Source organism: Aquarana catesbeiana, linkage group LG12 (assembly GCF_042186555.1).
Source record: "Aquarana catesbeiana isolate 2022-GZ linkage group LG12, ASM4218655v1, whole genome shotgun sequence".
Lineage (NCBI taxonomy): Eukaryota > Metazoa > Chordata > Amphibia > Anura > Ranidae > Aquarana > Aquarana catesbeiana.
In genome coordinates this window covers 142,371,667-142,396,140 of record NC_133335.1, presented here as the reverse complement: position 1 = coordinate 142,396,140, position 24,474 = coordinate 142,371,667, and positions in this window count along the sequence as shown.

The following is a 24,474-nucleotide window of genomic DNA, read 5'->3' as shown; positions in this document are numbered from 1 at the left end:
AACATTCAGGGAAAGTATATTCAGTGGTGCCATGGCAATAGATCAAATAGTTTTGACTTACTTTTTGTTATGCAGAGCTGACTGCGCAGATCAACCTGTGTGGACTGAAGAGATGAATAGATAGAAAAGAAACCAGTGAATTCTGGAGTAAAGAGTAAACAAAAAACATATGAGATTAGATGATACATTGTATAAATTATTTTTTGCAAGTAATCACAATTTACCCGTGAAAGAGAATAAATATCTCTCTCAGGGGAATAAGTGCCTTCGTCACACTCCCACATAATATGGTTGGGAGAATGAGGAGGGCTAATGGGGGTACACGGATCTTCCGCTTACAGGAGAGAAGTGCTATGTCAAAAGACATCAAAATGATGTTTCATTAATTGGAGTGCAGAATATAGTTTTTGTTGAAATTATTTATTCCAGGGTGGTTGTATATGGTTAGTCTTGCCCTAGGCTAAATAATTCAGTTAGAAAGGTACTGTTAATAACATTGGTATTGATGAAGATAGTTTGAATTATTTTGGGATTTTAACCCTTTTAGAGTAAACAATTACATATTTTATTCATATGTAACTGTTTAGATATGTTAACTCATAAAATTGAGGTTGTATTGCTTCAGATTAGAATAAACAAAAACATAATTCTAGGAACTAGTTAGGTAATAATATATTTGTTTTAAGAAAAGAAAGAAAAAGCTTCCATTACTTCTGGATTATTGAACATATTTGTCCTAAAAAGTAATAAATCTATTGTTATTACCTGATAATATATAACTGAACAAGAATTTCCTTATTTCACTTATATATTCTAAGGCTATATGAATCAGAAGAAATAAGAAATATAACTGGAATGTAACATGATCCCACACAGTGTGTGACTATCAGAATGCAGTTACATTCAGTTATAAATATAGGTTTTTTATAGAGAACCATCTCTTAGTATAATAAATGAAGAGATATTAGGAATTAGGATGTCAGTCCATTGAATCTTCTTGGTCCATGGATGATGTGGCATAACGGCCTCTTTTGTGAGAATGATGATTCCCATTTTGTTCTGAAATTTTCTGGGTGCTGCCTGAAGGTGAAGATGACGCCATTCTTCTGCGTGTGGGAGTGTTGCTGCTTGTGGGTTCTGTCAGATTTAATTTTAAAAGGATTTGTTGTAGTTCATCTGCTGATCTGCTTCTGTAAATTGTACCTTGGTAGTTAAATCTGACTGAAAAGGGGAAGCCCCATTGATACATAATGTTGTGGCGTTGCAGTTCCATTAGTTGGGGTTTCATGGATCGTCTTTTAGTAATAGTAAGTTGGGATAGGTCAGCAAAAATTTGATAATTGTGTCCTTGAAAATTAAGTTCCTTTTTTTCTCTTGCAGCAATTAGTATTTGTTCTTTCGTTCTGTAATAATGAAATTTTGTGATTATATCACGTGGGGGTCCATCTTTCTTTTTGGCTGTGAGGGCTCTGTGTACTCTGTCCAGTTCTAAACGTTCAATAGGGATATCTGGCTTTAGTTCTTGTAATAGAGCAGTAATAGTAGATTGCAGGTCTGTCACAGTTTCAGGTATTCCCCTTATGCGCAAGTTTGAACGTCTGGCTCTATTTTCGTAATCTTCGAGCTTATTAAATTCTCTTTTTTTAATTGTTCCAATTCTGTTATATTTTCTTGGGTTGTAATTTCAATTTCATCCATTTTTATTTCTAAGGCTGCGGTGCGGTTTCCCAGCTCTCTTATTTCTTTGGTTAGGCTTTTTGTTATTTGGTCTGAGGTTTGTTTTAAAGCCTTATGAAGCATCTTTTCAAATTGTAATAATATTACTGGGGATACTGAGGAGGCTTGTGGAGAAGTTTGTGAGAGGATTTGTTCTGTATCTGACTCAAATGGAGAGTCTTGCTGTGACATTTTCTGTCTGTGAGAGCGCCCTGATGCTGTATCTTATGAGGTGACTGGAGCTGCTTCAGCTGCAGTGAGTGCCTGTGAGCTCTTTGTGAGGTGATTTTTATTTCTGCCACGGTTTCCTCCCAGTACCATATTTCCTGCCCAAACTTTCACAGTTTGTTCCCTGGGGCAAAAAGGTTCAAATGGATACCTTTTGAGCCTGCAGGCTCCGCTTTGTCCTTCTCTTCTCTCCTCAGCGGTGTGGAGCTCTAACAATGCATGTCTGCTCTGCTAGGCTCCGCCTCCTGCCCTCCCATTCTAAATTTCAATACACACTTGATGATAAAACTGTGTGCTCCATAACTTCACCTATAAATCTTATTTGACAGGTACAAGATCAGAGAATACCAATGATGGTTATCAGAATAATGCAATGTTATTTTACAATATTGGCTTCAATCCATGTTGCAAAAAACTAAAATTCAATTCAATAGGTATACAGTACATATGTGGATCTGGTTTACTTGTCTGAAGTACTCCTTTTTTATAACCACTTTGCACATCATTTATTAAGCTACACATGTACACACTATAGGATAATCAGCTGTAGATCCTGAAGTGTTGTCTTTGAAGTTGAAGGATCCAGAAATAGCTTTTAGAATAGCTAATGAACATGTGACCAACATGGCCAAAGACTTTTTTAAATTAACACTATTTTTCTCATCTCATTCAATAAGGGAAAGCTAATGCTCTCTCAATATGTGGTGGATTGCCAACTCTTTCAAGTACAGGTGTGACTATTTAAAGTGAAGTTACTAAATATTCAATTAATTCATCTCTTACATGGTTTACATAGCTCTGGACATCAGTGTCTTGGAGGAGCCTGATATACATATGGATTTATCTAAAACATCTGCATGGTTTTAAGTCTCTCCCATTGGACAGTATTGTGAAATGCATTCCAAAAAGACATGAATAACAGGAGATTATGCAGGTTATTCACAACATACTGTAGCAGTAAATGGTTCCATAGGTTTGTGAAAAATCAGTTCAGAGTGCTCAACTGTCGGCTGCAAGTGGTAAATATGCAGTATTCATATGCATTATTTTATTCCTTACGGACTAAAAAGAAATACATTTTTTAGTTTGCACCAATAAATAAATACATAAATTAAGTGGTCCCCTTTAGTAAAACACAACTTTCTCCTTAATTATTTCATACAAAACAGGCAGCAGTACACTTCATTCTTGGTGACTCTGCATGTTTATACCAACCCATATAGCAGTTTTGCAGGGCTAGTAGCCTTCGGGAGGATGTTTAGCAAATTTTTGTTTTTTTGGCTTTTTTTAAGTTAAATAAGGTGAAAAATGTGATAAAAGGACAGCTACTAGTAGATATAAAGTTCAGGACCATCAGTATAATGGAGTGCATAAGTTGAGGGGGGGCAAACAAGCCGCATCACTACCAAGTGTAGTAGATTTGGCCAGCATTTGTATATAGCATATATGTGTATATTATATGTCTCAATTTTTTTCTTGAAGTGACAGTCACTTTGAGAAAACCATATTTTAACTGTAACTTCTGTTTGAGGGGAAATTACTATGCTACAGGAAAGTAAGTCATATTTTACAATAAATGGAAATGTTTCCCAGTCTCTTTTAACCTTATTTCCTCGTTTGATTAAAACTTGAATTTATAATTTCTCCTCTCTGTACACACTAGACTAACTCTCAGTTACTTGATATATGTTATTTTTTAGGAGCCTTTGGTTTATTTAATACATGTGCCTCAGTGAACCTGTAAGACAGACAGTATGATTGATTCACAGCCATTATCAGCAGTGCATCACAGATTAATGTCCCTGTCAAACTTCCTTTGCCTTCTACACCCCAGTAGAATGACGGTCTAATTTTGGAGCAGATCAGCTAAAATCTGTTGAACACGAGAAGGCCTATTGGGAACTGTAATAGTTCTGTATAAATATTTTACACCTCTGACGACCAAGGATGTGTTTTATTGTCACAATATGGCTAGAAGCAAATTCATTTTTAAGAAATGGTGTTGCAGTTTAGTGATCTCACTTCAGGTCTTATTGTAGATTAAATAGAAGCAGTTATTGAAGTTACTGATTTTCATAATGCCATCATAGCTTGTGAGATAGGATACATTTGTCAAAAATGTCAAATAGTTATTCAATAAAATAGTCTATAATATTGCTTTTCATTAAATGTAGGACACAATGATCCAACCACAGCATTTGCATTTAGGTGATCTGTAAAACTTTTGCCACTCTTAAAAGTTATGTAAAAAAATCATCCAATTATGTTCAATTGATTTTCCAGGTAAAGTGGATCTCAACCTGAAAAGTGAAGATTTGCTATGTTACAGGGAACATTAATTGTTCCAAGGCAGTTCCCATAAAGATTTACCTTTTAAATTTCATTCCTTCTGTGGCAAGGCACTCCTGTGCCTGTAGCCTCATGGATGTATGTTTGCAGTGTGAGACCATTTAAGACAATGCTGGCTCTAACTACTAGTCTCATGAGACTATGTGATGTCCCTGATGCTCACTGTTTTCCTTGCTGGAAAGAGAGGCTTGGAGCAAGGGAATGAAAAGGACTAGCAGAGGGCCGGCATGACAAGGTGATAAGGGAACAGCATGGGTTAACAAAATAGTGAAAAGGTGGGGGATTAATGATTGGAGGAGAAAAGGGAATATTTGGGGTTTAGTTTATTTAAGGAGCAAGGGGGGTGACACAGGCAACAGAGGAACAGTTTGTGCTCTTCTCCCTGCACAGCAATGGTGGACATCGACCTGCTTTTGGCTCAGCTGCGGGTGGCTGCCGCCTCCAGGGGTCCTGAATGGCTGCAGAGCCAATTGCTCCCCTCCTTACTAAGCAGGCATGCGGATCGGCGGTGAGGGGGGAAGACCTCCCGCTTGCTAAGAGGTCACGGCCTCCGGAGCGTTTTTCTCCAGGAGCCTCCACCAGAGCTTCACGCCACAGTAGGAGCCCCTGGACCAGGACCCATTCGGCCCACCAGCAAAACGCCAGCCAGTTTCAGCTGGGCCAGGCCAGGGCAGAATCCTTGTCACCGGCGGAGCTCCATGGGTGGGGCTTTGGGGTGCACATGTGCATCACCCCTGCCTGTGCGGTGGGGCCAACTGATGCACACGGACACCCCCTTGCTGGATGTTACAGCCAGGCAGCGTGGGCAACATGGTGCCGTCCATGGGGACACGCCAGCAGTGGCCAAAACGCAAGAAACACAGGAAGAACAACTGGGGGTGGAGCCACGCCAGGAGGCGGGGTCAACAGAGTCAGGTCAGCACAGTGTCCAGGCCGGTGTCCCCAGCGGTGAGTGATCCGGACATCCAGGAGCCATCGGGCACATGATCGGAAGGGGAGCTGTCCATGTTGGATGTGGAGGATGTCCAGGAGCGTCAGGCAGCAGTGGATTCCGGAGCGACGGTGGCGGGGATGCCCTCCCCTGGTCAGCACGGTAAGTCTCCATGTCTGTCCTCTATGAACAGGCCTAACAATATTCAGGGGTTGTCGGGAGTAATGGTTGCAGGAGGTTCAAGGGCTGCAAAATGGGCAACACAGGCCCCTGTGGCCACAGTGGAGGCCCCCGGGCGACAGATTCAGTATGCGCCCCCACGGGGTCTGACACGCGATTGCAGGCATTACTGAAGGGATTGCAGGGATTGGTGTAACAGTTTGCGGTGGGGACTGGGGGGCAGGCGCAACAGGCGGAGGCATGGGTACTGCCAAGTGGCGGGTCTCCCTCGGCTGCAGTGGTGCAGGGGGCCCCTGGGTCACCCGGTCACCTCCCCTTTAATGGTTGTTGCAGAGCCTCATAGGGTCGTAGATTTCTCTGGGTCCACGTCTCCTGGGCTGCCAATGGCTGTGGAGGGGGAAAAAGCTGGTACATCGCCGGAAAGTGGGGGCAGGACAGATGTGGTTCGCATTGCAGATGCGGCTAAATGCGAGGTATACATCTGTTTTGAGGGCCCGCTAGGCTCTCACCTGAAGCCAGATGTCAGAGACAAGATAGTGAAGGGTGAGTACGTGGAAATATTTTCTCTATTGCCCCATGAAAAGTTTAATTTGGACAGGCTTAAACCAAACGATAGCAAGAAGGAGGATGAGGAGAAACGGAGATACCGGTTGAGCCCACACACGTTCACAAATTGGCTGCAGGCGTTTGCCATTATGGCAAGCGTGATAGACGAAACGAACACCGAACATTGTTCGGCACTTTTCTGTTACATGGACGTGGTGGGGGAAGTTTACAGAGGTTCAACCTGGCTGAGGTATGATGAACAGTTCAGACAGCGCAGGGCCGTCCGTCCCTAAGATGGGATCACAAGGACATTAGCCTCTGGATGAAGCTGATGTTGTCGGTGAGGGCCCCAAATCAGTTTTTTCCAGGGGGGGCCGGGGGGTTCTACATCCCCAGGACAGGCGGCCACCAAAAAATGGGGTGTCTGCTGGCAGTACATTGAGGGAACCTGCAAGTTCAGGGGGAGCATGTCGTTTTAAACACGAGTGCTCTGGCTGTGGGTAATCCCATCCCGTTTCATGCTGTTTCAAAAAAAGGCAAGGGATGAGCCGGGGATTTTAACAACAAAAGGGACAATCTAAATAGGTATCCAGATCAGGAAGCCGCTAGGCTCTTAAGAGAGGGATTTTCTTGAGAGAGCGATTGGCGTTGCTCCACCCTGGAGTAGTGGGGGATAAATTGGGTAAGGGAGTGGCGTTAGGCCGCATGGTGGGGCCTTTCTGCGATTGGCCTAAGGAGGAGTTGGTGATTTCCCCTCTGGGAGTGGTGCCCAAAAAGGAGCCAAACAAGTTTAGGCTTATACACCACCTGTCTTTACCAAAGGGGGGATCGGTCAACGATACGATCGACCCTGACTCATGCACAGCTTCTTACACTTCCTTCGATGTGGCAGTGGGCTGGGTTCGCCGCTGTGGAAAGGGGGCACTGATGGCAAAAGCTGATATTGAATCGGCTTTCCGCTTGCTCCCAGTTCATTCTGACAGTTTTTGGCTGTTACATAGTTAGTCAGGTTGAAAAAAGACACAAGTCCATTCAGTTCAACCTTAAAAACAATAAACAAATAAAATAAAAAATATCGTACAATCCAATATACCCAATTTTATACCCTCAGTTGATCCAGAGGAAGGCAAAAAACCCCAGCAGAGCATGCTCCAATTTGCTACAGCAGGGGAAAAAATTCCTTCCTGATCCCCCAAGAGGCAATCGAATTATCCCTGGATCAAATTTACCTATAAATGTCAGTACCCAGTTATATTATGTACATTTAGGAAAGTATCCAGGCCTTTCTTAAAGCAATCTACTGAGCTGGCCAGAACCACCTCTGGAGGGAGTCCATTCCACATTTTCACAGCTCTTACAGTGAAGAAACCTGTCCGTATTTGGAGATGAAATCTCTTTTCCTCTAGACGTAAGGAGTGCCCCCGTGTCCTCTGGGTTGACCGTAAAGAGAATAACTCAACACCAATTTCACTATATGAACCCTTTATATATTTGAACATGTTAATCATATCCCCCCTTATTCTCCTCTTCTCAAGAGTGAATAAATTAAGTTCCTCTAATCTTTCCTCATAGCTGAGCTCCTCCATGCCTCTTATCAGTTTGGTTGCCCTTCTCTGCACTTTCTCCAGTTCCCCGATATCCTTTTTAAGAACTGGTGCCCAAAACTGAACTGCATATTCCAGATGAGATCTTACTAATGATTTGAACAGGGGCAAAATTATATCTCCATACCTCTCTTAATACAAGAAAGGACTTTGCTCACTTTGGAAACCGCAGCTTGGCATTGCATGCTATTATTGAGCTTATGATCTCCCAAAACCCCCAGATCCTTCTCCACCATGGATTCCCCCAGTTGTACTCCCCCTAGCATGTATGATGCATGCATATTCTTAGCCCCCAAGTGTATAACTTTACATTTCTCAACATTAAACCTCTTCTGCCACATAGTCGCCCAATTAGACAGTGCATTGAGGTTGGCTTGTAAATTGGAGACATCCTGTAAGGACATTATTCCACTGCATAGCTTGGTGTCATCTGCAAAGAAATTTTACTTTTGATCCCAGACCCAGTATCACTTATAAAGATATTAAAAAGTAAGGGTCCCAGCACTGAACCTTGGGGTACACCACTGATAACCTTAGACCATTCTGAGTAAGAATCATTAACCACTACTCTCTGAATTCTGTCTTTTAGCCAGTTTTCTATCTATTTACAAACTGATATTTCCAAGCCTTTAGACTTTACCTTACACATGAGACGCGTGTGGGGAACTGTGTCAAACGCTTTTGCAAAATCCAAGTATACCATGTCCACAGCCACCCCTCTGTCCAAGGTTTTACTTACCTCTTCATAAAAAGAAATCAGATTTGTCTGACAACTTCTGTCTTTCATGAATCCATGCTGTCTGTTGCTTAAAATGTTTTTTCCAGCAAGAACTCGTCTATGTGGTCTTTTATTAAACGCTCCAATATCTTCCCGACTATAGAAGTTAAACTAACAGGTCTATAGTTACTTGGTAAAGACTTTGTTCCCTTTTTAAATATAGGCACCACGTTCACCCTGCGCCAATCCAGTGGTACTATTCCCGTCATTAATGAGTCCCTAAAAATTAGATACAATGGCTTTGAAATTACAATTAGCTCAATTCTTTTAGGATCCGTGGGTGGATGTCATCAGGTCCAGGTGCTTTATCCACCTTTATTCTGTCTAAATATTTCTGGACCATATCACTTTTGAGCCATTGTGGATCATTCGGGGCTGTGTCACTTCCCCCCTCTTTATGGACATGAGCTCCCCCATGCTCTTTTGTATACACAGAGCTGAAGAAAGTATTTAATAAATTTGCTTTCTCTTTGTCCCCAGTCACCCACTCTAGATTATTTTGTAAAGGACCTACATGCTCAGACCTGGCCTTTTTTACTATTAATATATTTGAAGAATTTTTGGTGGTTTGTCCAACTATTTTTTGCAATCTGTCGTTCGTTTTGAATTTTTAAATCCTTGCTTTCCTTTTTTACATAATCTGTTAAATTCTTTGTAACATTTAAATGACACTAGTGTTCCTTCATTTTTATATTTTTTAAATGCTCTTTTCTTATTGTTTATAGCTTCTTTAACTTTGGCCGTGAGCCACATAGGTTTTGTTTTTAGTTTTTTAAACTTATTGCCCATGGGAATATACTTTGCAGTGAGGTCCCAAACAGTCCTTTTGAAGAATTCCCATTTCTGTTCTGTGTTTATTGATGCAAATATTCCCTCCCAGTCTAAATCCTGGAGAGCAGCCCTCATCCTTGGAAACTTTGCTTTCTTGAAGTTAAGTGGTTTTATCTTTCCCGTATGTATTTCTTGTTTACAGCTAACATCAAATGAAATCATGGTATGATCACTGCTACCCAGGTGTTCCTTTATCTGGACATTAGTAATAAGCTCTGCATGGTTTGAGATTACCAGGTCCAACAGAGATTCATTCCTAGTTGGGGCCTCAATAAACTGGACCATAAAATTGTCCTGTAATAGGTTTATACATTTTTGCCCTTAAACTGTCCCAGCAGTGCCATTACTCCAGTCAATTTCTGGGTAGTTAAAATCCCCCATTATTATCACTTTCCCAGCCCTGGCAGCCCTTTCCATCTGTGCAAGGAGTTGAGTCTCCACCTCCTCGTTAACATTGGGTGGTCTATAACAGACTCCAATGATTAACTTTGAACTACGCCCATCTATATGCAGTTCCACCTATAATGCTTCAGACTCATCACACTCTCCATCAACCAGGTCCTCTTTCACACTTGCTTTGAGATCACTTCTCACATAGAGACAGACCCCGCCACCTTTCCTTTTTACCCTGTCTCTCCGAAAGAGTGCATAGCCAGGAATATTAATAGCCCAGTCATGTGAGGATTGAAGCCAAGTTTCAGCAATACTGATTACATCATAGCTCTCCTCATGCACCAGAGCTTCCAACTCACCTATTTTGCTTGGCAGACTTCTGGCATTGGTGTACAAACACTTTAATGCATTATTACATTTTGCTCTGGTGTTTTTCATATCATTTTTAGTAGTACAAATGGCACTATAGTTTTCAATGGCTGTTTGCAACATGGGAAATTTCTTGTCTCCTGCCAAAACCCTCCCCCCATCTATCCCCATTCCACCCTCCATTAATGTCTGACCCCTAACTGACCTGTCTGCCCAATGTAATTCTAGTTCGCCCTCCCCCCTCAATCCTAGTTTAAATACTCCTCCAGCCTTCCCATAAACCTCTCCCCCAGCACAGCAGACCCCACAAGTCAGCCCAGTGCTCTAGAAACCCAAATCCCTCCTCTCTACACCAGGTCTTTAGCCATGCATTCAGCTCTCTAATCACCCCCTGCTTTTCCTGTGTTGCGCATGTCACAGGCAATATTTCAGAGAATATCACCTTGGAGGTCCTTCCCTTCACCTTGCAGCCTAGTTCTTTAAATTGATTCTTAAGGAGCCTCTACCTGCCATGTATACTGTCATTGGTTCCAACGTGGACCAAGACAGCTGGGTCTTGCCCAGCTCCTCCCAGTAATTTATCCACCCGGTCCACCACATGCCGAACTCTAGCACCAGGGAGACAGCAAACCATTTGGTTGAGGCAATCCTGGTGACAGATTATTCTTATTATTATCCTTCTGATTATAGAATCCCCTATAACCACCAACTGTCTAGGCCTACCTGCACTCCCCTCACCACCTCTACTAGATGGGCTGCTCTCCCGGCTGTTAGGGGTAGCAGTGACATCTAGGGCTGCCACCTCTGTGTTTGCCACCTCCACATCTTCACCCAACTTGGCAAATTTGTTTTGATGCACAAATACAGGATTGGCCTTCCTTTTCTGCGAGCCCCTTCCACTCCCTCTAACTACATTAACCCATCTTCCTATCTGATAATCCTGACTTGCCCCTCCACCCTCCACATCAACCCTACTGACCACCTGCTCAGCAAGCAGAGGACCCCTTTCAAGGTTGTCCTTTCTGCCCTTGCAACTTGCTCCTCCAGATCTTTAATGCAGGCTTCCAGAAGCAACCTGCTCACATCTGTCTCAGCGGTATCCATCCTGTAGCTGTTGCACCAATTTTGCATACATGTGGCACACTGTGCACTGAGCAAAACCTTCAACCCTGCTAGCACTCATTTCCCAGTTACAATACAATTACTTAAAGGAAATTTAAGATGTTACTTACAGGTTAGAAGACTCCTGTCTTAACTCCTGTTAAGACAGGAGTTGGGGTTGGGGCTGTTGGGGTGCTGTTGGCAAGGGGAATTTTACGTTGATCGGTGCTTGCCCATGGGTTGCTCCATTTCGTGGGCATTTTTTGAAACATCCAGCTCCTTTGTAGAATGGCTGAATTCCATAATTCGTTACCTGGATGACTTTCTTTGTGTAGGTCCGCGTTCGTACCATGTGTGCAGTGTTGTTATCCACACTGCAACACATGGCAGACGCATTCGGGATCTCATTGGCAGAGGACAAGACAGAGGGCCGACCACCACTCTTAGCTTCTTGGGCATTGTCATTGACTTGGAAGCTATGGAGTGTCGATTACCGTAGGGGAAGTTGGGTGCACTGAGTTTGGAGATTTAAGGGATTTTAGAGCTACGGAAGATTCAGCTAAGGCAGCTGCAATCTTTAGTAATAAAGTTGAACTTTGCATGTCACATTTTTCCCAAGGGTGGGGTGTTTTCCCGACGGCTGTCGGCAGCCACTGCGGGGTCCCCCACTCATTTAATTCGGATTACTAGGGAACATTGCAAAGATTTGAGGGTGTGGGATACTTACTTGACGGACTACAATGGCAGATCAGTCTGGATGTTGGGCCCGGTGAGTAACAGGAATCTGCAGCTTTTTACGGATGCTGCGGGGGCAACAGGTTAAGGGGCCTTCTATCGGTCATTGAAGTGTCGGTCCTTGGCCGGTGGCGTATGTGGACGCAAGGTTCCAGAAAAATCTGGTGCTCCTGGAGCTGTTTCCAGTGGTTCTGGCCATGGAAGTATGGGGTGAGTCGTTCAGGAATTTAAAGGTGAGGTTAAATTGTGACAACCTGAGAGTGATTCAAGTCATTAACAATGTCTCAACGTCGTCACAGCTGGTAATACGGCTGTTATGCCACCTGGTGCTGCGGTGCCTACAGTTGAACATTTTTCTGTATGCGGTGCATCTCCGGGGGTTGATAACACTTTGGCTTATGCTTTGTCTCGCTTTCAATGGGACAAGCTCTGAGAGCTGGCACCGGGGGTGGACTGACAAGGGGTGCCGTGTCCCCAATGGCTATGGGAGATCACCTTGGTGTCCTCACAGGATGGATAAGGATGTCAGTGAGTATGTCCACGTGGGATGCTTACAAAGAATGGTGGGTGTTAGTCAGGCAGGCCAGAGTGGAGCAGGACGCTGTTAAGGTAAGGTTGCTGGTTTATTATTTTGTCTCCAGGAATTTGGAATGAAGGGTGTCAGTGTTGGCCATGGACCACAAACTAGCGGGGCTCGTGTTCTTGTTTAAATTGCAGGGTGGGGCAGATTTCACAAAGGATTTCTGCGTCCGAGAGGCCATGAAGGGTTATCGTCATCAACATAAACGGAGGGATTCCAGGAGGCCGGTGTCCTTTGACAACCTGCGGTCACTGTTTCTTCAGTTGGGTGGGGTGTGCTCTTCGGCAAATGAAGAGTACTTGTTTAGAGCAGCGCTTTTGCTGGCCTTTTTTAAAGCCTTCAGGATTAGCGATCTGGTTAGCCCTTCCTAGAAGGTTTCGGGGGGTTTACGGGTTCAGGATGTGGAGTCCAAAGGGGCATGCATTGAGGTATTGTTAGGTCGGTCCAAGACAGACCAGGGTGGCAAAGGGGTAAAAGTATGGCTGTATTCATTACCAGACTGTTGTATGCCTGGTGGTGACGGTGAGGGAATTTTAGGGAGTTCGCCCCAGTTCGAATGGGGTTTTGCTGGTGCACAGGGATGAAGCCCCATTGTCTAAATTTCAGTTTCTGGCCATTTAAAAAAAAATGCCTGAAAGCAACAGGTTTGGATAGGCCACAGTATGCTTTGCTCTCCTTCCGCATTGGCGCGGCAACAGAGGGCGCACGATGTGGGTTGGACGAGGCGGCTGTAAAATGGATCGGTCGCTGGGAATCAGGGAGATTCCAGACTTACATTCGACCGCATTTGGTGGTTGAATAGAGGGGATGACAAAGCTTGGGGTATGACATGGAGGGGGCGTGTTTGTGTTGCTGAATGGGCATGAATTCAAGTTTTCGAGATGGGTGAGTATTGTGTGTAGTGGTATCATGGTTATCTTGTGGTTTTCTTCCTTTCTTGCAGGTGGAAGCCAGATGTGCCTCGTCTGGATATTGGGCCACTTCTACATGTTTTAGGGGGCTAGGCGGGCAGACGTTAGGCTTAATGGCAGGCAACTGGGGATTCCCAGGGGGGAGGCGTGTATACGTTGGTTAGGCCGCCCGGGCATGTTGTGGAGTAGGGTTCTGCCAGAGGTCAGGCCTCAGGACGTTTTGGTTCTCCACATTGGGGGGAATGATATGGGGGTCATGCCATTCGGGTGCTTATTAAGGACATTAGGTTTGACTTCCTTCGGATGAGGACGACCTTCCCTGACATGTTGATCGTTTGGTCGGACAGTGTAGCCAGGACGACTTGGCGATTGGTGAGGTCGGTGGATAAACTAAATAAAGCCTGCATAAAGGTTAATAAGATGGTGGGCCGTTTCATGGTTCGGAATGGGGGCTTGGTGATCCGCCATAGGAAAATGGAGAGGGATGTTGGGCTGTATCTCAGAGGGGATGGGGTTCACCTGTCACCGGTGGCCATTGATCTTTGGTCCCTGGGACTGCAGGATGGGATACTTTGAGAGTGTGGTGGGGCTCCCAAGGGTAAGGGGTCACCTTTGTTAGTGGTGGCAAGTAACCTATGAGATGGAGGTGTGGGGGACCCATCGGTGGTATGGGCCCACAGTGTATTCAGTTAACACAGGTTAACTGGATGATGGTAATGGTGGCACTGCGGGAATGGGTTTTTCTCTGAGCTGGAGTGACATGGCTGGAGGCCTAATACACAAAAGCCCGCAGTGTGGAAGTGGAATGGAGTTACTTTGGGTAGTGCCCTCAAAGACCACCTGGGGGAGCAATTGAGATTATGGAATTTTCTGTTATGGATAAAATATTTTTGAATATTTGTGAATAAAAAGGCTGCTATGGCCAGTTAAACTCCAGTTCAAGTGTGGTCTCGTTAATAAGTAGGTAATAATAAGTGGAACGGGTTTTGAAGTATGATAATGGTGGCAGTCTTATGAAGGTTGGACATCTTATCTACACTGGTCAAGGAAACTTTGCCTGAGTACATGTAGTGGAAGGTTCTCCCTTCACCTGCTTAATCCATTCAGTGGATCTGTGCTTCCAACACCTCTTCTGCTGCTTCCTCTAAGATCATTAGGGCTCATGCTTCCAGGGCATTTTTACAGCTGCTTTTAGCAGCGTCAGATAATTCATTTTGCAGCTTAAAAATGCCTCTTCATGTTATTCTATGTGTCCATGCACACACAGGCTTTTAGGAGCTGTAAGTGGCATAGGTGTTTTCAAGCTGTAAAATAAACCCAGGGCCAGTGCATTCTGAGGACCGGCAATACAACTGTAAAAACGTCTGACACTGCTAAAAGCTGCTAAATACGGCTTAACGCTGGACACAGCCGTGTTAAGCCTCGTCAAGCGTTTTTTTTTCACATGTCAAAATCAATGGTTTCCTATGAGAGCCGTTGATTTGAATAGAACTGAGGATCTTGAAGGAGAACTCTCGCCAAAATGAAAAAAAAAAACTGGCGTGGGGTCCCCCTCAAAAGCATACCAGACTCCCAAAATCCATACAAGACTCTTATTTGAGCACGTAGCTTGACAGGTCAGGAAAAAGGGGAAACGAGCGAGCGCCCCCCCCCTCCTGGACCATACAAGGCCACATGCCCTCAACATGGGGTGGTGTCGTCACACGGGGTGGGGGCCTCTGGATGACATCACCAGATGACCCCGCCCAATGGCTATATAAGTAATGGCACACAGCGGATCCAGCATTACAGCAGTAGAAAGCATTGAGAGAACATCGGAGGAAGAACAGAGGGAGAAGACAGTGGCGAGAGTAGACCCGGCAGTGGGAGAAGACATCAGCGGATTGAGGAGAACTGGCAGTGGGAGAAGACATCAGTGGAGAGAGGAGAACCAGCAGTGAAGAAGACATCAGCGGAGTGAGGACAAGAAATTGGAAGGAGAAGAGACGCCGGAGCTGCTTTAATAAATTACTTTGTCGAAAACCTGTGTACTATTTTTATTTTTGACACTTTTTTTGGTGAATGGGTAGAAGTACAATGTACCCCATATTTATTCACATATGGTGGGGGGCCAGGATCTGGGGGCCCCCTTAATAAAAGCACCCAACCCCCATGTTGAGGGCTTGTGGCCTGGTATGGTCCAAGAGGGCCGATCGCTCTTCCCCCTCTTCCCTGACCTGCCGGGCTGCGTGCTCGGATAAGGGTCTGGCATGGATTTTGGGGGGAACCCCACGCCAGTTTTTTTTTTTTTTTTATTTTGGCGAGGGTTCTCCTTCAAGATCATCAGTGCAAAAGCTTCACCGCAAGTCAGATGATCATGATCCCACTTGTGGTGCGACTTCTATTCAAAGCAATGGGCTCTCATAGGGAACCACTGATTTTGAATAGAGGCAAAAATATGCTGCTAAAAGCTAGAGCAGCTAAACATGCATTAATGCCAATGCACAAATCTATTAAAAGCACATTCTTACAGCCGCTTCTTTCTGGCATTGGTAGTGGCTTTGCAGCTTGTTTTTTTTCTAATGCCCTGTGTGCATGAGGCCTTATGCCACCAGTACTCAGATCACTGGTCATCAGGGGAGCAGAGCTTACATGTGCTAGTAAAGGCCTGGCTCTACCATACCTCCCAACTCTCTGAAATGGGAACGAGGGACACCTATGATACCGTGTACACATGGGCAGACTTTTCGGCAACAAAGGTCCGACGGTCTTTCAGACGGAGTTACGACGGACTTTTGATGGACTTTCTATCGAAAGGATTTGCCTACACACGATCACACCAAAGTCCAACGGATTCGTACATGATGGAAGGAAGGAAGTTGATAGCCAGTAGCCATTAGCTGCCCTAGCATCGGTTTTTGTCCGTCGGACTAGCATACAGACGAGCAGATTTTTCATCCGGACTTGAGTCCGTCGGAAAGAATTGAAGCATGTTCCAAATCTAAAGTCCGTCAAATTTTCGACAGAAAAAGTCCGCTGTAGGTCCAATGGAGCCCACACACGGTCGAATTGTCCGACGGATTCGTTCAGTTGGACCAGTCATCTGGACTCACGAGCACTAGTGTACTGGGTGACACCATAGAACATTTTTGAGGGTAATCCACACAGGGGCTCCAGGGGATACTTGAGGTGTCTCCATCTGTAAAACATGCATAAAAATGTTAAGTATTGCAGTTTTTTTAAAAGTGAATTTGAATCCTGTCTTAAAAAAATATTTTTAAACAAACAGACAATTGTCCACCACTTCAAAGCAAGGTTTCATATTCCTATTTCTGGCCAGAAATATCACTGTGTTAAGTATACCTTTTGTGAATAAATAAGTGTAGCGCTAAGCTTGCAAAAAAGCTAATTTGCATAAATTATATAAATGTGACTTAAACATAAATATATCAAATAAACAGAGATTCATACATGGTGAAATGTGAATCAACCAAAGAAAAAGTGAAATTTCTGAAAAAATACAGGTATGGTGAAAAATGTGCTAGTATGGTGACTTTACCATAAATCAGGTGAGAGATAAAAATTAGGGTGTTAATATTAAACAGAAACGCATCAAATAAACAAGGATTAACACATAATGAATGTGAGTTCAAACTCAGAAAAAATGAGAATAATTTCTGAAAAATGTGCTAGTATAATAATGTGCTAGTATAACTGCACAATAAACAAAGTTCAAAAACAGAAATGGTGAATGGTAAAGTCCAAAGAAATCCAATTAGATGTGCAGTCCCGTTAGACATATGGGGGATTCCAATCACCGGTATGAACTGTGAAGGAAAAAACAGTACCACCACCATAAACAGGGGGAGGCTTACCAGATCTTATTGACTTGGCGGGGCTTACACCACCCAAGTCTGCAGAGCTTATTAGGTTGAACACATCTGTTGGAAACAACTGGTCCTAGATCTGTATCAATCAATCGACCTTGGACTGTCACTGAATAGTGACTTGAAGGCTCCAATCATCGTGAGGAGGGTGGAAGGTAAATGCCAGGAGGGATATATCATGCAATGAAAAGATGGGCTAACTTAGTGTGATACTGTATAAAAAAGGCAATTTATTAAAAATAGAATAAAACACTCACATTTGGAAGAGTAGAAAAAAGCATGTGTATAACAAAGAGCGATGCAAACAGGAGGTTCACCCGACGTGTTTTGACTCCACGGTCATCATCTGGGGTGTGGACCCCCTGCAACAGCATCGCTTATAAAGTAAAAATTACCCCAGAACCTGCTAAATAACGGAAATGGCTCCACATGACATCACTTCCGGTTCCTGTGTCGTGATCCCGGAAGGAAATGGATACCTAGATATTCCAGGTCAACATTATGTGCGTGTCTCCATAGTATATGATGTACATAACATAAAATAAAAGGCAGATAAAGTACAGTGCACAGCCCTGCAATTACAAAATGTCCTTATGTTGAACCAACACTTCCTGGTAATGAAAATGAAGCTTGGTTTGGTGATATCTGTCAAACAATGTGACCAAGCCTCATTATGAAAACGAGGCTTGGAATTGTGTAATGGCTATCAAATAGGCCAGACAAGCCTCGCTATGAAAACGAGGCTTGGTTAGCTAGTGTCCATTTAATATGCGTTTAATATTAACACCCTAATTTCTATCTCTCACCTGATTTATGGTAAAGTTACCGCACTAGCACATTATTCACCATACCTGTATTTTTTCAGAAATTTCACTTTTTCTTTGGTTGATTCACATTTCACCATGTATGAATCTCTGTTTATTTGATATATTTATGTTTAAGTCACATTTATATAATTTATGCAAATTTGCTTTTTTGCAACCTTAGCGCTGCACTTATTTATTCACAGTTTTTGCTTTTTGTCTACAAGCTGTGCTGGCTGCTAGGTTGCAGGTTCACAGCACAGTATTCCTTTAACTTTATTTTTAATATACCTTTTGTTTCATTCTCATAGGGGAGAAAAGACTCAGACAATAGTCAGAGGATCCCAGGACCCCCCCAAGCCACCAGCCTGAAGTGAGTGACTGATACCCCAGCTTAAGGTAATCTATTTAGGTGTGCATATTTCTAAATACATTTTTCTCCACAAATTTTAGGTGATGTTCTGGTTGTGGAAGGCCAAGCGGCGGAGCCATTTAGCACAGACAGTGAACAAAGACTGATTGGGCAGATAATGGTGTGGAATGGCCAAATTGATCGAATGCGAGAACAAACTGACAGCATGAGAAATCGGCTGGACAGCATGCAACAGGAAATGAAGAACGTGATTGATATTTTGGGCAGAATCTAATCACTTTTTGCATAAAACATCAATCATGTTCTTCATTTCATTGTAAAATGTTATATTTCGTAATTTTTTAAAGTTGTGAAATAGTAAAAGCAAAATTTAGCAGATACACACGGTGTGTCATCATGTGCTATCTGCCATCAGGGGATCTCAATGTACTTGTTTTGTGTTTGCAACCCCTTCCTCATAATAATGTTAGTTTGCGAGAGGAAAAAAGGGATTGCACACACAAAACACGTCCATTGATCCCCCATGATGGGAGATAGCACATGTTGACTTTACCCATTTGGACTCACAATTTGTGTGCATCTGCTAAATTTTGCTTTTACATGGGTGACATCACCAGCACAGTTTTTGACATGTTGAACTTTGTAAGTTCCTGTTTTTTTTTTTTTTTTTATTATGTGTGAAAAAACCCTGTTGTCAAGCAAAAATTTGTCTAAACAAATATTTTTGGATAAATATGCCTAAAATAACCCCAAAAAATATAAAATATATATTGTTAAAAACAAAAAAAAATTGTTTAAAAAAAATAAATAAATAAGACGTTTTAAAAAAATGCACCTTTGAATGTGCGCACAGTAAAATGTTTTTACTACTACAATGAGTGTGGCTTATTATTTCAATACTCAATACCAGTTTTTTTTTTTTTGGTGTTTACAGTTACAAAGGGCCTTATTGACTAAAGGGAAATGCACTTGCCACTACAAGTGCACTAGGAGACAGCCAAAAATAAATGCAGCCGGCCCGAGACAGCAGAGCTGCCACCGCACACCCTGGGCCAGGAGGGCCTCCAGGTCGGGAGCAACGAACCCCGGCCAATTGGCGCCTGTACCTTAAGTACCCATACTCAGAATACACGGCGAGTGAACCCCTCCCACCGGGTTATTTCTGAGTAAAAGGGGTACCCAATACATTCAGCCTGTTGCATTTCCAACACTTACCGGTGGCCACAGCGACACCCACAGCCAAGTGGAAATTACCACAACCCAGCTGAGCTGGTACAAATGCCAGGAAATTTACCGTAATCAGTCTGAGCTAAACTACAGCTTCAGACAACTTAAATTTACATAGATAGCACCTGCCCATCAGGAGCAGGGCGCTACATACATATATATACATACATATATATATATATATATATATATATATATATATATATATATATATATATATATATACACATACACACACACATACACGTGATTCTGCATTTCTGGGCCCAAGTACACTGCCAGCGGCTCGCTCCCGCTGTGAATTTACACAGCAGATGCTGGTCTGCGGGTACCGTGGACCCGATGTCCGCTGGGACCCACCGATCGTTCGGTACACTGACAAAATGGCAGTTTGTCTATGTAAAGATCTATGTCTGTGAATCAGGAACATTGATCAATGTCTTCAAGTAATAAAAGCACCTCCCTCACAGTTAGTAAGCACTCCCTAGGCACACATTTAACCCTTTGACCGCCCTGATGTTAACCCCCTTCCCTGCCAGTGTCATTAGTACAGTGAAACTGCATATTTTTAGCACTGATCACTGTAATAATGTCACTGGTCCCCAAAAAAGTGTCAAAAGCCTGATTTGTCCGCTGCAATATCGCAATCCCGCTATAAGTCGCTAAAGAAAAAAAAAACTCATAGTTTGTAGACACTGTAACTTTTGTGCAAACCGATCAATATACGCTTATTGGGATTTTTTCTACCAAAAATATGTAGCAAAATACATATTGGCCTAAATTGATGAAGAAATTCGATTAAAAAAAAAAAAAAATTATTATTATTGGATGTGTTTTTAAGCAGAAAGTAAAAAACATTGTATTTTTTTTTTCAAAATTGTCGGTCATTCTTTGTTTCTAGTGCAAAACAAGGTGATAAAATACCACCAAAAGAAAGCTCTATTTGTGGGAAGAACAGAACATAAATTATATTTGGGTACAGTGTTGCACGACCGCGCAATTGTCAGTTAAAGCAATGCAATGCAGTATCGCAAAAAATGGCCTAGTCAGGTAGGGGGGTAGACCTTCTCTAGCTGAAGTGGTTAAAGAAGAAAATCCTAAAACATAAAAATAATAGTGATAAGTTAAAAGTGAACTCCAGGCAAACAGCTAAATGCACAGATTAAATACATACTGTATAAGGGAGCCAAAAGATTTGTATTTCTGTCCATCTAGTTATGAGATTTACACAAATCTCTCACACAGCACAGCTGCACAGTCCTATATCTGACAGGAATAAATACCTGATTTCTGATTTGTCTCTGCTGCAGCTCAGTTGCACAGGTCTCCTTCCCACCCCAGCCTGAGACTTGACTGTAAAAAAAGACTCAGCCCACTGATAAGTTCATCCCTCCATCATTGTACTTTCTCCTTCTAATGCCCCGTACACATGGTCGGACTTTGTTCAGACATTCCGACAACGAAATCCTAGGATTTTTTCCGACGGATGTTGGCTCAAACTTGTCTTGCATACACACGGTCACACAAAGTTGTTGGAAAATCCGAACGTTCTAAACGCGGTGACGTAAAACACGTACGTCGGGACTATAAACGGGGCAGTGGCCAATAGCTTTCATCTCTTTATTTATTCTGAGCATGCGTGGCACTTTGTCCGTCGGATTTGTGTACACACGATCGGAATTTCCGACAACGGATTTTGTTGTCGGAAAATTTTATATCCTGCTCTCAAACTTTTTGTATCGGAAAATCCGATGTGATGGAGCCTACACACGGTCAGAATTTCCGACAACAAAGCCCTATCACACATTTTCCATCGGAAAATCCGACCATGTGTACAGGACATTACAGTGTGATCTTTACACTATAACAAGCTTTATTGGCTCCTAGTGCTGCTTCTTTCTCCCACAGTCTGCGCTCTGCAGTGCAAGGGACTGATACCAAGTAAAATTCAGGTTTTTACACCTCAATTCTACCCGAGTGTGCATGTGTGTGTTTGTTTCATTCGCCACCATTTTCCACATAAGCCTATACATTGTGTTAACCCAAATTTTTTTTTTTTATTTATCTAGAGGCGTGAGCATACTAGAACACATTTTTCTTTATCTGGGGCCTCCATCTTTCGCTATCCATACTACTTTCTCATTTAGCAGTGGTAAAATACAGGTGTCGCTGACAACTTTTTGTGAAAGAGGTGTGTCGAGTCAATGCTGTATACTGTAACTCTTTGGCATCTGTAAATTTCATACAGCTGAAAAGTTTCCTATCTCCACTTTATATTGTTTATGTGGTGTTAGTGCCAGATGGGCTTTTCTTTATTGCTTCAGTGACCACCAGCCTTTCTCTTAGATGAATGCTGTCAGAATGATCACTGAAACTGTACAGCATGAGCAGATGCTGAAGACTTTGCAGTCTTCTTGCTAGTGGGATGCTCATTGCACACTTTTACAAACAAAAGCTAATTTCTAAGAACTGTGGTAAAAGGGTCTCTTGAGAATTTCTTCATTGTCTGCAGGCTGTAAAATGTATCACTGTTCTTGAGGCAGAAAGCTGTTAAAAGAGAGGAAAAGAAAAAGGCTACTGTGGCTTAATGGAACAAAACTTTATCATTTGATGCTTAAAAGGAATGTGTAGTGGTTGTAGATCTTTCTTTCTATTTTCTTTTTTATTATGGGCTTAACTTAAAATAGAAAATATTAAAAAAATATATATATTTTTTCTTTGTAGGTCAGTTTAACCACTTCAGCCCCAGAAGATTTGGCTGCTCAATGACCAGGCCATTTTTTGCGATACTGCACTGCATCGATTTGACTGACAATTGCGCGGTCGTGCGACATTGTACCCAAACAAAATTGACATCCTTTTTTTCCCACAAATAGAGCTTTCTTTTGGTGGTATTTGATCATCTCAGCAGTTTTTATTTTTTGCGCTATAAACAAAAAAAGAGCATCAATTTAATAAAAACACAATATGTTGTACTTTTTGCTAAAATAAATATCCCCAATTTCTTCTAAAAAAAGCTAATTTTTTCCTCAGTTTAGGCCGATATGTATCCTTCTACATATTTTTGGTAATAAACATTGCAATAAGCGTTTGATTGGTTTGCACAAAAGTAATAGCATCTGCAAAATAGGGGAAATATTTATGGCATTTTTATTACTATTATTATTTTTACTAGTAATGGCAGTGATCATGGATTTTTATTGGGACTGCGACATTGTGGCGGACAGATCGGACAATTTTGACACATTTTTGGGACCAATAACTATAAAAATGCACTGATTACTGTGTAAATATCACTGTCGATCAAGGGGTTAACTGTGTTCCCTAGGGAGTGATTCTAGCTGTGGGGGGAGGGGACTGAGTGAGGAGAGCGGACTTGTTGTTCATTCTTAGTATGAACAACAGATCGCTCTCCTCACCCCTGACAGTACGGATATCTGTCTGTTTACATTGACAGATCTCCGTTCTGTCTCTGTGTGGAGTGATCGCGGGTGCCCGGCTGTCGCGATGACCGCCGGGCATGCGCATCGGCCGCAGTACAACTATGGCGGCTGATTGTGAAGGGGTTAAAATATTACACATTAATATTTTTCTTATATTCTTACTTTTAACCAGTATTAACCAGTATTTTAACCAGGAGCATTAGGCTCCTCTAAACATGTTTTATAGAGAGTTCTCTGTCCCTATGTTGTAAAAAGTCTGTTTCCAGAGTGCAAAAGCTCATGCTAAAATGCATAGTCATAAGAGAATGAGCCACAGGAGTGACTTATCCCTTGTCAGATAGCTACATCCAAGGCTTCAATAACACAGCAGATATGTACTTCTGTTACATCTATTTAGATAACCCATTGACCTCTGGGAATTGCATGTGTAGCGTTCCCCCCCTCGAGGGCTGCTTGCTGAATCTGTACCCGACCGGTTGCCCCGACCATGCGAGTCCTCTGACACCTCTAACACCCTGGGTTCAGACATTTTTTAATGATAATCAAAGAGGTAAAGACACACACACAATTCAGGTGGAAAAGTTGTTTATTGAAAAGCTATCAGCATAAATCCCCAGTGGTATAAGCTTGATTCCTGAGGAAGCTTCACAGCAACAAGAAAAATACAATAGTAGCAATGATATAAAACAATGACACAAAAGCAATATTTGACTTTGTTTCACTTTGTTTCTTGTTGGTGCATTTACCATCTGACCTATGAAATTGTCCTACAAGACATTTAGGAAATGGCGAGCTTTAAATGAATGCATGGTTCCTTCTGCCCAGTCTATGTCTGGATAATTAAAATACCCCATTATAACACTTCCCATCCTTGCCGCTAATCCAAACTGTGATAGGAGGTCTGCCTCCCCCTCCTCCCTCTGGTTAGGGGGCCTGTAGCATACTCCCAGTATGACTTTCCCCTTAGTTTCCTCCCTTTGTAGCTCTACTCACCCTTTTTTACCATCCCTATCTCTGCGATATAGGGAATACCCTTGAATGGTTGCTAGCTAATCATGAGAACTGTTGAACCAAATCTTTGAAATTCCCACAAAATCTAAATCCTCCTTGTACAACAGTAGCTCTAGTTCTCCCATCTTGTCCGCCAGACTTCTGGCATTGATGAACATGCAACGTAGTTTAGTCAGGACGCATATCACCTTATTGGGTGTTCTGAGGTTGCAAATAGAAATTGTTACTGTACTTAACTCGGTTTTAGGTGCTTTAGTCAACCTACCACTAGGGATGAGACGAACACCCCCACTCGGTTTGGTTCGCACCAGAATATGGCAAAAAAGGCAAAAAATTTGTGCTAACATGCTAATATTGTTAAAGTCTATGAGACACAAACGTGAAAAAAAAATCAAAAGTTGCTTATTTTAAAGGCTTTTATGCAAGTTATTGCCATAAAAAGTGTTTGGGGACCCGGATACTGTCCCAGGGGACATGTATCAATCCAAAAAAAAGTTTT